The 12,330-nt window shown below is 37.0% G+C and overlaps 1 protein-coding gene across 4 annotated transcripts in view; it reads left to right on the forward strand.

The window, feature by feature from the left end:
* The first annotated feature begins 1,397 nt into the window (after window positions 1–1,397).
* The window catches only part of PTBP2 (polypyrimidine tract binding protein 2), a 43,112-nt gene continuing 32,179 nt past the window's right edge, over window positions 1,398–12,330 (forward strand). For all 4 annotated transcript variants that reach the window (XM_005422091.2, XM_005422089.2, XM_014307455.2 and 1 more), the window contains exon 1: window positions 1,398–1,426. The gene's annotated coding sequence lies outside the window, so the exon portion shown is untranslated. The remainder of the gene's footprint in view (window positions 1,427–12,330) is intronic.

A 12,330-nucleotide genomic window follows, 5' to 3' on the forward strand; every position in this document is an offset into this window, starting at 1 on the left:
GACAGCTGAAGCCTGAGGCCCCACGCAGGCTGGGAGCGGCGCCGGACGGGGCTCAGCCTCTCCGTAACGCGGGCCCCCGTTCAAATCGCCGAGGGCCTCGGGCTGCCCCCTAATGAAGTGTAGTGCCCGAGACGCCGCGTCCCGATGTAAAGAAGGGGCGCGATCTGCCCTCATCCTCGCCCCCCAGAGCCTCCCGTTCCTTTCTTCCCCCCCGCCTTTGGCATCTCTCCTCTGGCCAGGGGGCGAGGAGGGGCGCGTTGCCGGGCTCGGGTTTGTTTTGGAGCTGGCTGGAGGGGAGGAGCGATGCCAGCAGGAGCCAGATGTCGAGCTCTTTTGTTTTCAGAAACTGCCTAATAAGCCCTTCGGCTTCCCCCCCTCCCCAGGTGGAGAGATGCCTTTGTATATACAGTGGAGTGGCTGTAAAAACCAAAGAAGGGAAGGTTGGAAGCAGTCGGCAATATGGGACAGTAGGGGCTGGGATGGGCAGGCTCTACATGCCAGGCCTGCTTTTTGTTGCACCTGGAAAGCGGGGCTGCTGGCTGTAGCCTTCAGTGTAAATACAACAGCTTTCAGCTTCCAAATCTCCTGTTAGGCTGTTTACTCTGCTTCAAACAGAGAAGCCATCTCTTTGGTATGCTTTAAACATATATAACCTGTCAACTGTGAGAGTTCCCAAGGCTTTTTATGGTTGTGATTATAATGGTAGGAATTACAAATCCTGTCTGAGAACTACGAATGAGTACTACACTGTGGAATGCTCTCCCATATTCTTTTTTGTGTGTATGTGTTCGTGGACTGAGGTTTCTTTTAGGATTGTGGTATACACTGTGAGTGGTGATGTCACAACCTCTAAGGAAGAGCTGTACCTTGACATACCTGTTGCAGTGTTTTTCATAGGTGTACCTCATTAAATTTCATATAGGTGTAGCTGCCAGTACATTGGGGTTTTTTTCCAAGCTAATTAAAAAAAAATTGCTTTCTGCTGTTCAAAGAGTAGGTCAAACAAAGTTCAGCTATGTTGCTGAATTAGCTGTTTAGTTAATAGAGGTGTGTGAGAAGTTTTGTACTTCGTTTTAAATTACTCTATTTCTACCCTGTAATCCCCATGTCCAGAAACCCAAGTTTCCTAAATAAATTTCCTGGCAGTGCTGAATTGGAGTAACATTTACTTGAAACTTTGTACTCTTTAGAAAGGCCTACAAGCTGTGGGAGCTCAGTGGCTTTTTAAAGTTTCTTTTGCATTCCAGTCCTATGTGTTTTTGAACATAGTTTCTTGTTAGGGGAACTTGTTGCCTGTTTGTTTCCTCATAATCTTGTCATTACAAGACATTGAAAAGTTTGGTCCATGAGGATAAATTGGTTGACTTATGTTCTTGTTTTTTTATTTTTTTACAGCATTGTCACTGATGTTGCCGTTGGTGTGAAGGTAGGATGTGCACTTCACAAATAAGGGGGTAGAGTGCTGATACAAAATGAACTACTTAGAGCATCAGTAATTGCCTGTTGGAAGATTTTAACTGGTCATTGTGAGCTGATATCTAGTCAGCCGTGTATGCTTTATTAAACAAAAATCCCTTGAGGTAAATTGGAGCCTCTACACAAAAGACTTTTTTAGGCACTGAACTGTAAACAGTGGTTCTGGATTAATGTAGTGGTGTCAGCTTCTTACTTTGAAACTTGATTTATCATACTTTTTTTCAAAACACCACTCCCACATTGTGCATGGGGCCTGTAAAAGTCATACTTTCTCTGTCCCTCCCCCTCCTTTTTTCAAAACAGTTCCCACTGAAGTTAAAAAAGAAGTGACTATCTATAAGAGGACAGAAAAATGGGAGCTAGAATTTGTTATGTAGACACAGAAGTGGGTGTTTGCTTTGCTGTAACTTTTATTTCTCAAGTTAAGTTATGAATTTAGTATACCTTCATAACAAGGAAAGATCTTCTAAATAGCAGTTAATTTACTATTTATTTTGCTTTTATTCAAATCTATCACAGGAATTAGATCAGTATTCTGTAGTAGCAAGTGAGAAATAATGTTTATGCAAAGGGATATAGGACAAGAGAACTTCAATGAATGCATGAGAGCAATTCTATTTCAGTGGTAGAGGCAGAAGTTTTCTAGTGCATACAGTTAACTCTTTGTTCAGGGACTTCATAGCTTGTGCTGTGTACCTGCCTTTTCACCTGAAGCTGATCAGTGTTAGCTGCTTGCTAAGCCCAGCTTTGTCTAGAAAGGCCCAGTTGCTCAGATTCAGTACTGGTCCTGCTGGATTTGGACTAGTTCTTACATAATACAGTCAGCCTGGAGATACAGCAGCTGTTCTACCTGTATAATATTTCTGGGTAAGCTTGCTTCTAGGAAGGGCTGTGAGAAGTCAGTTATGTGGATTCAGGATCCATCCAGCTCCACATGTTTATGCACTATTGGAGACAAGCTTAAACTCACTCTCTGAATCATGAGTAAAGTGTGATTATTAAGGTACTTCCGTGGGAGCTAATCACAATAGAACTGACATGATTATTTCTCTGATGCCTGGGAGGACAAAGTGTTAACTAATTAAAAATTACCAATGTATTTAGTAGTTTGGAGGGATACCTGAGGATGTTCCAAGTCTTTCAGCAGCAAACTGTGCTCCATGTACACAGCTTCAGGGCAAAAAATATAAAATCATTAATTACGCTTGGTAAGTTTTCTTCTTTGTAGTGAAGAAGTAGTTTCAAGTAGACCATGTATTACTTCGATGTTAAATTCTAACATTTGTCACTTCAGGAGAAGTAAATGGACTCAGTATCCCTTTTACTCTTTACTGTGAGCAACTTCAGTCTATGAGAACTTGAGTGTTACAAACTATGTCTAAGTGGGTGGTGCCATTTTGGAACCAAATTTTAAGGTAGTAGCCAGACAATGAAATAAAGATGCTTCAGATGATGTAACTGCTTTCTTCTGTTGATTGTAGAAATTATATGATGAATGTAAGAAAGAAGACAAGACAGGTGTATTGGAGGCAGTGATTAAAAACTACAAGGAAAAGCTCAGGAGTATCAAAAAGTTGTGCTTTTTGCTTGTAAAAATGGACTTGCTATCTGGTTTCTGAAAGAAAACAGTCTGTGCATGGAAGTAGTGCAAATAAATAAGGATGATGATTTCCTGAAGAAAGCTGTTAAATATGGGAGGAATAAACTGGATTGTATTCTGGAGCTTCTTTAATTATCTCAAGGTACTGCTAAGAATGGAAAATGGGATTTCTGTCTAATTGAGTGTGCATAGTGATGTAATGTCAGCTTCACTTGTGTTTTGTGGAAGGACATGTGAAACATTTGTCCTTACAGTGACTATTCATTGCTCTTGATGGACTGATGTTTTCAAGTTGAGGAATGCTTTGCCTGTCAAGTGTATATAAACAACTGGGATCAGTCATTCTGGCCTTCCCTTGGAAGTTTTCTTTTTCATGGGTACTGTGGGAATGTGTAAGAATTAAGTTTTGAATCCAAGGAGTTGCATTAGCAATTTTAATGCTCTTCCAATACTGCTTTTGTTGAGACTGGATAGTCATTGGATGTGGGCAGGGATTTAGCTGTGAGAAGTTGCCTTATCCAGAATATTTCTTTTACTTGATGCTTTCTGGTATTTTTCACTTAGAGTGTATGTGCTGATCACTTGCAAAACATGTTTGTGATATATTCAGTTATACTCGGAAAAATGGATGGTGACGTGTGACTCTTCTATTTGGAAAATTTGCTGTATTTTATCATCATCAGTCATGTCAATGCAAATTTAAAAGTTATATTAACTGTTATCTGGCTGGTTGTTCTCCTAAACAGCAAAATGCACATGTTATATTTTTAAACCCATTCATAAAAGAGTAAGAGAAGTTAATTATTGTAGTCTGGGTACTGTCTTCCCATTAGAGGAGGGCTTTGTAGCTTAGGGGACTGCACGTGGTCAAGGCAAGTATAAAGTAAAAGGAATGCTTCCTTATAATGCTTTATTAACAGTTTTACAATCAGAGTTATCTACAAATGAAGGATAAATTTGAAACTATTACCATTTATTTGTATTGTATACTTAATTTGTTTTAAAACATTTTTGTTCATCTGATGCTTAGTCTTCATGTGATTTACACGTTGAGTCACCAGAAATTAACACTAGAAACCAGTACAAAACTTAAAATGGAGATGGAAAAAATGATGAATACAACTTGAGAACTTGCTTTACAAAGAATAAATGTGGGGATTTGTGCAATTCAAAATATGCAGTGGGAACACGCTTCCTAGCTCAAATCTGTCAGAGCAGCAGCGTGCTTTAATTTCTGAAAGCATTAGAATATGTCACAACCCAGTCATCTTGTAAATACAAATGAGATAACTCATACTTGATTTGGTCTGTAATGTCTTGTTTTGCTTACCTAGAATTCATGGAGGCAGGGAAATGTCACTGCACACAGTTCACCCCTTACATTACATTTTGCAAAATAATGCAAGAAGGAATGAGCTTTACCTCTCTGTCTGATGCTGATTTGTGAACTTGCATTGTATATGAGCAGTTTGTGCAAAGTATACTTGAATAAAGGAGAGTTAAGGATTCCGGGAATGGTAATATTTACATAGGTCATCAATTTAAAAAAAAATTCAGTTCCCTGGAGAAATTCTATACATTTTATAGATTTCTTTGTGCATAATTTCAAAAATTTATCATATCCTATAAAATGTTTGCTTTTTCTTTTTTAAAAAAGTACATTGGATATGCTCTGTTCTTATTACATCAGGTTCTTAGTTACTCTCTGGTTATACAGTTTTGAGCATCAGCATCTAATAACTATACTTTGAATTGTTCTCTTGTGTTCTCTTTACATTACAGTGCTTTAATCTTGATATCTGATTTGGCACTTGGTGTGATAGAGCCTTTTTCAGCTATTGGATGTATGAAGTATTAAAGTATCTTTCCTATGGATTAATTAAAAGAATCTTGGGAAGGATATGAAAGCATAAGGAATAAATGTTACACAGGAATAACTTAGGTGAACTTTGGGTGCATATTGAGGGTGATCTCTCCTACTGTTTCATTGTGTCCCACTTCAGTCTGATGGATGTTTCTCCTGGATGGGATGGGTAGCTGTGCAGCAAATTGAACAATTGAGTGACTCATTGTGTGTATGTGCATTGCGTGTTTCACAATGGCTGAGGTGTTCTTCTGTCTGACAGGAGAACAGAACCAGGCATTTCTTCCTGGAGCATTATTTGGTACACAGCATTTGGGAAATTTTTGACCTTCTTGATGGTGCTATGGATACTGGCCAAAAACCAAGCTTCAGCTGCCAAGCATGGACAGCCCCAGTTGTAGCTAGGAGAGAAAGCTCATTCCTGTGAACAGAGTTTTGGAATGGTTAAAGATGTGGGGATGGCCTTCTTCCCCCCAAGGTCAGGGCTTCAGCCATTGCAGTGCACTTGAGAGATGAGGGAATTGGTGGTGTGTGTTTAGTTGGTTATGTTTGGGATGGGTAGAATATGCTAAGAAACACGTCCTAGTACTTTCTAAGTTTTCCAAACAGGAAAGAATCACCTAGTTCCCCTTCTTCCTGGTTGCTGAAACTTAACATGGAGGATTATAGAAGTTTGGGGAAGGACAGTAGCTAAGAACTGACAGAGAAAGGAACTGAGGGAGAAAGGGGAGAGAGCACCAAGTAGCAGTCTAAGTACTCTTGAATTGTTGTCCGCTTTGGTTTTTTAACTCATGTTCTGAGGTGTAGTCTTCTCTTACAAAACTATATTCTGAACCTTTTTTGCTAGTAATAACTGAGAATTTTTTCATGGTGGAAACAAGTAGATATTGTAGATGTGCTGTGACTTTTTGTTTCAACTGTACATGGTATAATGAAAATAGGATTGAAAGTCAGATTCTAGCAAGTTGTCAGAAGATAAACTCCCACTTCTAAAATTTAGTCTAAACTTACTTCACAAGCCTGTTCCTTTTAGTTTTGTACTCTCTCAATTTTTTTGCCTTCACTGTTGTAATTTTGGCTGCTTAAAAAGAAGGGAGTGGTAGGATAAAAAAATCGATTTATTCATACAGACAAATGCCATGTGATAGTCTGTTGTATTTAAAATGTTAGGATTAGAATTTTGGGCTAACCTTGGATGTCTAATATAATTGCTGGTAGACTAGACAAAGACACAGTGATATGAAAAAAATGGGTTGTTTGTGAATTAGAGGTGTTTTAATCTTGTGTTAGCTATGATAATGTTTTTACAACCTTTGTTTTTGATAGTACTTAAGTTGTGCTAGCAGCAGTAAACAGCAAAAAAGACGTGTGGAGCATTAAAGAAGTGAAGTAAGGCTGAAGTCTGACCATGTTCAAAAGTTTAGAAGTGGCATCTGGATTTGTTTTTCCAGCAGTGGTATGGGGAACATGTCCATAGTGACAAAAAGTAACTTCTTACAATGAAAGATATCTGTTAACAGTAAAGATATCTGATAACAGTAACTTCTATAAATTGACTCTGTTTGAAATGGCTTTCATATTTATTCTCAGAACAGCTGACTCCAGTTCTTTTTTTCTTTTTACTTTTTTTTTGGTGATGCCCATTCTGTCACTGTAATATATGCGAAGAAGTAAGGAAAGCTGAAAATGGAAAGAAAGGAAACATGTTGAAACTTAGTTTGTTCTCTGTAGTAAGTACGCTCACTGTATGTAAGGAAGTTTTAGTGTACCTGTTTGATAAATTTTGATATCTTTCACTAATTTGAAATCATGTAGTTTTCATTTGTAGCAGAAGACTTAGTTTTGCATCTTAATTGAGGGCTTATACAAAGAGAAACGCAATCACATGCACCACCTCTGAAAACATGCACTAATACCATATGCAAATACCCTTCCCATTTCCTACAGCTTCAGGCCATGTTTTCACAAGCAAATCAAGCTGCATTCCATTTTTCTGTCACTGTAATACTTGTGCAACAGATGTTTAGGTAGCCAATTCACAAACCTTTTTTGGGAACTTAATACTAAATGAAAAGCAAGTGATGGTATAAATTAGTTACTAAGCAGCCATGGAATTCACAACCTTAACTGATTTCATGCTGATCTAGTTAAATGGTATATTCTTTAAAATTATTCAAGTAGGTGTACTCCATGCATGCAAGGTTCTGGTGAAGTAACAGCAAGCTTATAATCAAACTGTATGCTTTGTAAAATAATTATGAACCTTCATGGAGCTTCTTTTGAATATATGTAGTGTCCTGCATGGGTATTCTGTGATCCTGTACTTATGAGAGGTGTAACAAATTCCTCAGGGTAGTTTGGATTATGTGTTTTGACAACTGTATGTATAAGCAGAGCATAAGGCAGATCAAGTGTTTTTTCTTGACAAAAGATTATGTGAGGGTATATTTATGCAGTGTTTCATCTAAAAATTTATCATGTTAGAAATGAAGCATCCTTTTAAATTCTGATCCATCACATGTAAACTGAACAAAGTTTATAAATGCTGTGTTTGGGGGTTCAAAGTGTGTTTTTCTGTTGTTTCGAACATCCAGTCCCCAAAGTTACTTCAGATATTGAAGCAGTGTGTTTACAATGTGTAACTGTTAGAGGAGAATGTTTTAATGCCTGGGTTGAAACTGGCATGTGCTTATTCCCCTCCCATACCATCAGCTTTCTGGCTCTTTCTTTTAAATTGCTCCCAGATGTTGTTAGAAATAAAGTGTTTTACAGTGCTGTTGGATTTCTTTAAATCATGAGCTCTGTCTCCTGGCTTGTCATACCCCTTGGGAAATTCATGCCTGTAGGCTGAGAATGACTGTGGTGAATGTGCAGTGCAGCTGAAGTTCTCTTACTTATCTTTCCTTTGGAGGGGAAAGGCAGAGAGAGGGAAATGGGAAGGGGGAAATTATCCTGGTTTTGAGAGAGGTTTCTAATATCAGCAAATATAAACACCACAAATGAGAGTATTTGTAAAAAATGTATTTTTCAATATCTTTGAGTGTCGTTGTTTTATTTTCTAGTGCAAGTGTAAGAAATTTTTTAGATGATACTGTTGGCTTTTTAACGGAAGTTCACTGTTTCTAGGAGTCACTTGTTTACTGTTTCTAGGAGCATTGTAGTGCTTCTACATGTGCTGTCTGTAATACACTGTTAGGTTAGGTTTAGCCAAAACTTCTGATCAGAGCCTCCATAACCCTGAATTATTGGGGAAAAAACCTGATGTGTCGCTGATGTAAACAGTTGTCAAAAAGTATTTTAGTGCATAAAAGACTAAACCCTTGGATGTAATAAAATCTGGGGAATGTGTTAAGTATTTAAAGCCTAATCTGGAATATGAGGCGAATAGTTTGCAAAGACTTCTAAATAGTATATTTTTAATTAGCTGGGAAGCATAGTATGACTGTAATGACTTGTTGAAATTATATAGCTACATAATAAAACCTGTTATAGCATAAAGCTTTATAATAGTCTTTAATGGAGGGAAAAAATCTGAAATTCTGCAATGTAAATCCAGCCTGTGTTGTGAAGGATTTTGAGTTAGCTATAACTTAAAGCAAGGATCTAGGACATTCATTTGCTGAGCTAGGGGTTTCTTCTTTCTCTTTGTTTAATTGATTTTGTAAATTGCAGAAGTGATAGTATAAGAGATAAGTATTCACTTAGGAAAATTAGCTAAAATATCAAAGTGATGTCTTTAATTTACAGTATGTAAGATAATTTTTGTATGTATAACTTTGAATTTTCACTTAAATACGCACCAAAAGTCTGATTTCGTATATTTTTTGTCTTTTTTGAAAGTGGTCCTACATGTCAGTTTTACATAAATCCATTGATTGACACCATGCATTAAACATGATGTTTTCTCACCATGCATGGAGATGCTCTCGTGGGGGGTCATGGGGGTGATAAGATGATAACATGGGCTGAAGTGAAAGGACAGTATTGACTGTGACAAATTCAGGGTTTGCTCGCTGCAAGATGTTAGCCTGGAAATTCCCTTGTTTATTTTGTATACTCATATTTTGGTAGATGCTGGTTTCATAAAGAAATGGTATAGATAGCTCTGATCTGAGCAGTTAGTTGTTAGTTTTTGTAGAAGATTTATGCGGATTTATCTTCTTGACACTAGTAGGAATAGAAATATGGCATTGGAGACTTGTGCTGTTAAGGCCTAGATGTCAGAAGATGAGGTATTAATAGTATAATAGCAGTTTGTACTTCTTATTTTGTTCTTAATGATCTCCTTGCCCCATGCTAAAACAGATATTGAATTAGTCTCTACAGTGTTACAGTAACTTTCCTTTGTAGTTTATGGTGAAATATAATCATTGTGGTGGTTTTTTATTTGTTTGTTATTTTAACTTAGATGAGAATGTTTTTGCCATTTCTGTATTTGTGATCTTCAGTACTGTTATACAATCTCAAACTTCCTTTGATTCTTTAGAACACAACAGTTTGTACAGACAGGGAAAAGAGTTAAGTGAATGTTGCTGTTGGATCTTTCTTCCTTGAGTCTGATTCTGTGTGCTCTTCAAATATCTGAGTTTGGTTTCCTTAGCTCTGAAACATTCAATACAGTTACCTAATTTAGTTTAAAGGTTTGTACCATTCGACTAGCAGAACTTCTGTGATTGAGACTAATTAAATATTTGAGATGCTTGGAAAATTGGTTATGATTTTGAAATTAATGTGTGACATAGCAGAGTGATGAAAAGCTTTGCCACAGAGCATGGTGTTAGTCCTTTTTGGCTTAGCACCCTCTAAAAGAGTATGCACATAAAACCAAAACCAAGCACCCAAACCACAAATTGACTACAACCTTATCTCTGCTGAATAAATGCAAGTAAAATAAATATTTGTCTATGTAATTTGGGAGGGATTGTGTTACACAGTAGTGCTAGTCTAAGAGCACACATTGGCTTACTTTAGATGCTTATATGAAATTGCTTTACTAGCCAACCAAGACCTTCAGACGACCCTTTTGAGGTAAATCACAAAAACCAGGCAGGTACTGCTTTTGATTTTGTAATTTACCACTCTGTATCCAAGTCCATCATGTCTTTTGCTGCAGAGCTGATTCTAAAGTTACATACTGAAGTACAGAAGGATCTAGGCTGCTTAAGAACCAATTAGGAAAAGTAAGCATGTATATCTGTATGATCATTAGTCTCATGGTAAGAGAGCTCTTTGTCTTTGACCAAAAGCTTGGGAAATATATATGGGAGTTATAGAGGTATGCTATACATTTGTGATTCACAGGGGAATTGGAAGAACGTTTCATGTATGAACCTGTACATATGTGAATCAGACTTTTGAACACTAATTTATGCAGATAAGACAAGTGTAGATTTTATGATACAGGCCAGTGCAAGAAATTCACATTTAATTGTTCTTCGGAAGCAAAAATGTTAAAACTTTCAAGTGCAATGACAAAGTCTGGTGATTGACTGTGAAGGTGTTCATGAAATGTAAAATGATATGTTTGTAAATGAAGAGAGAACTGTTCATGAAACACAAATACAAGAACTGAATATCTACTCTGTTTAGTAATTTGTGCTCCTTTTGGATTTTTCTGCTGTGGATTAAGAAATTAACAGTTTTTTTGAAAGCCGGATTTACTAGGAACCAGAAGTTTATATAATCATTCTTGCACTCTTTCATTCAGCAGTTGCTGTTGTAAGTAACTTTCTGAAGCTGGTGGCAATTGAAATCTGAGATATTTCAGATTTGTGAAGTTCCTACAGGTTTTGGGAAGAGCATTCATTTGGTACTGGGGTTACTTCAGCTGTTAATGTAGTAATTGCTGTACTGTTGCAAATTTATACCTGTCGTATTAAGGGGGAAAAATGCTGGTGAATGATCTTGATCAGCTGGACTATGAGCAGATTCAGTGTCTGCTGCTACTTCGGCCTGTTCAGCTGGGCTGGCCTGGCTGCAGACCGGGGCTCCCAAGCAAAGCTAGATGGGTATTGCAATCAGAAGGAACTGCACTTACCACTGAGTAACCTAATGCTGCTAGTAAACTTCAACTTTGCAGCATTCTACCCTTGTCAATATTATGTTAGAAAAAGTAGAACGTGAAAGGGAAAGAATGTTTATGTTTCAACTTACACCTGCATGTTATGTCAGTAGTAGAAAGCAATGTAGTTAGAAAAACAGAGAATTTCTATAACTTGCCTATAAATTGCTTCTCAGTTCTATCTAGCTAAATTTTTCTTAGTTATATCTGATTAGAAATGCATCCTTACATGGAAAAGAAAAACACATAGTCCCTCTCATGGTTCTGTCTGATCTTGGTATTAGGAATGATGCAATCTTAAGGGAGCTCTTGCTCATTTGATAGGCGCAGCTTTGTTGCTTGCTATGTACCCTTACAAGCTTAGAGCATTCAGTAAACTGTATAGAGATTCTTCAGAGCTGATGTTGAAAACCAAGTAAACTTTAATGGCTCTATATGTGTGTACACATATATAAACTTTAACATACTGTTCTCTTTGTGGACACAAATCTAGTGCAGTATGAGAAAAAGGTAAGGGTTTGATTTTTGTAAGTCTTTCAACTGTGCTGTCTCTGAAGGTAATAGTCTCAGATGAATTTATTATGAAGTATTGAAGTGCCTTGTAAAACATAGTCATTAACTATTCTTGATTCTCTTGTAGTGTCCACAACAGAATTAAACCCATTTATTTTAATAAGGATGGATAGAAACTTTTTTTTCCCTCATTGCCATTTTAGCAGTGACCTGGATTAGTCTTAAGGGTGCTGTAGAAATACTTCTGAAGTGGGAAAGAACCTGTAAGAAATTCAAGATAATATTCAAGGGATGGTTTAAATATTTTGTTTATTGAAAGATCACATAAAGATTTTGTAGGCTTTTTGAGGGAGGAAGTCTTGAGAATGAAGAGGGTTGGGGCATAAAAGAAAAAAAGAAACAACAAGGTGTGAAAAGAAGCACCTCTTCAGCTGTGTCAAGTGCCCATCTTACCATTTGTGGAAAGGGTTATCTTGTTATGTTTTTAATATATACCCTCCTGATCTTTGCAGCTCAGTTTTAAGTCATTCATTAATTTATATTTGTCATGTTTTAAGAACTGCAATGAAGATGTAATTCCCTGCCCTAAGTTGTGTTTTGCAGAAAAAATGAATGTCCCCAAAATGAAAACTGATTTCATTTCCTGTGATCATTAAATATTTGTTTTTAAATAGGGGTGTTAAAATTGAGCTAAACTCCATATTTCTCTTTGCATAGATTTCCCTTGTAGTTTCAGCTAGATATAATAATTTAATATATATGTGTATTAAAATATTAAAACTTAAATTAATTAAAATGTTATTGAAGTAGAATAAA

The sequence above is a fragment of the Geospiza fortis genome, unplaced genomic scaffold (genome assembly GCF_000277835.1).
Source record: "Geospiza fortis unplaced genomic scaffold, GeoFor_1.0 scaffold403, whole genome shotgun sequence".
In the NCBI taxonomy this organism is placed as follows: Eukaryota; Metazoa; Chordata; class Aves; order Passeriformes; family Thraupidae; genus Geospiza; species Geospiza fortis.